This window comes from Limulus polyphemus, unplaced genomic scaffold (assembly GCF_000517525.1).
Source record: "Limulus polyphemus unplaced genomic scaffold, Limulus_polyphemus-2.1.2 Scaffold2777, whole genome shotgun sequence".
Taxonomy (NCBI): Eukaryota; Metazoa; Arthropoda; class Merostomata; order Xiphosura; family Limulidae; genus Limulus; species Limulus polyphemus.
Genome location: NW_013668387.1, coordinates 38,168 through 39,775, shown reverse-complemented (window position 1 = coordinate 39,775; position 1,608 = coordinate 38,168).

Here is a 1,608-nt window from a genome sequence, read left to right as displayed (position 1 = left end):
CAAACAATTCATTGTAATGTATTTGTGATTAAGTAATCATGTAATACGTTTACGAAACTTTGACGTAAATCGGCAAATACCAAGCACTTTAGCCACTATTCAAAATAATACTAGGTTGCGCTTTTCTAATCATATGAATTAAAACCGTTTTCTAAAAAAACAAAAAAAACAAACAAACAACGAGAAATCAAAATGATCAATTTGACCTAACGCCTCGCCAATCTGACATATTCAGTCCATATAATACCATTAGAAACCATTTTCAGTTCTAAAATACCTTTAGGAACCAGGTTCAGTTCTATAATATTGTTAGAAACATGTTTCATTCCTTATAATACTGTTAGGAACCAGTTTCAGTCCCTATCATACTGTTAGGAACCATTTTCAGTTCTAAAATACCTTTAGGAACCAGGTTCAGTTCTATAATATTGTTAGAAACATGTTTCATTCCTTATAATACTGTTAGGAACCAGTTTCAGTCCTTATAATACCATTAGAAACCATTCTCAGTTCTATAATACTGTTAAAAACTAGTTTCAATCCCTATAATAACGTTAGGAATCATTTTAAGTTTATATAATACTGTTAGGAACCATTTTTAGTTCTCTAATACTGTTAGGAACCAGTTTCAATCCTTTGAATACTGTTAGGAACCAGTTACAGTTCTTATAGTACCGTTAGGAACTAGTTTCAGTCCTTATACCATTAGAAACCAGTTTCAGTTCTTATAATACTGTTAGGAACCAGTTTCAGTCCCTATCATACTGTTAGGAACCAGTTTCAGTTCTTATAATACTGTTAGGAACCAGTTTCAGTCCCTATCATACTGTTAGGAACCAGTTACAGTTCTTATAGTACCGTTAGGAACTAGTTTCAGTCCTTATACCATTATAAACCAGTTTCAGTTCTTATAATACTGTTAGGAACCAGTTTCAGTCCTTATACCATTATAACCAGTTTCAGTTCTTATAATACTGTTAGGAACCAGTTTCAGTCCCTATCATACTGTTAGGAACCAGTTTCAGTTCTTATAATACCGTTAGGAACCAGTTTCAGTCCTTATAATACTGTTAGGAACCAGTTTCAGTTCTTATAATACTGTTAGGAACCAGTTTCAGTCCCTATCATACTGTTAGGAACCAGTTTCAGTTCTTATAATACCGTTAGGAACCAGTTTCAGTCCTTATAATACTGTTAGGAACTAGTTTCAATAGCTGGAGAAATTAATCTCCTAAATAAAAAAAAACATCAAACAAAAACCGGAAGTGTTATTCCTCTGCACACAACATTAGTGTTTTAGTAGCTCGCGCAGAAGTTTAAAGATATTGGTTCAAGTCACGGGTTATAATGTTAAGTTTAAAGATATTGGTACGAGTCACGGGTTATAATGTTAAGTTTAAAGATATTGGTACGAGTCACGGGTTATAATGTTAAGTTTAAAGATATTGATACGAGTCACGGGTTGTAATGTTAAGTTTAACGATATTGGTACGAGTCACGGGTTGTAATGTTAAGTTTAAAGATATTGATACGAGTCACGGGTTGTAATGTTAAGTTTAAAGATATTGGTACGAGTCACGGGTTGTAATGTTAAGTTTAAAGATATTG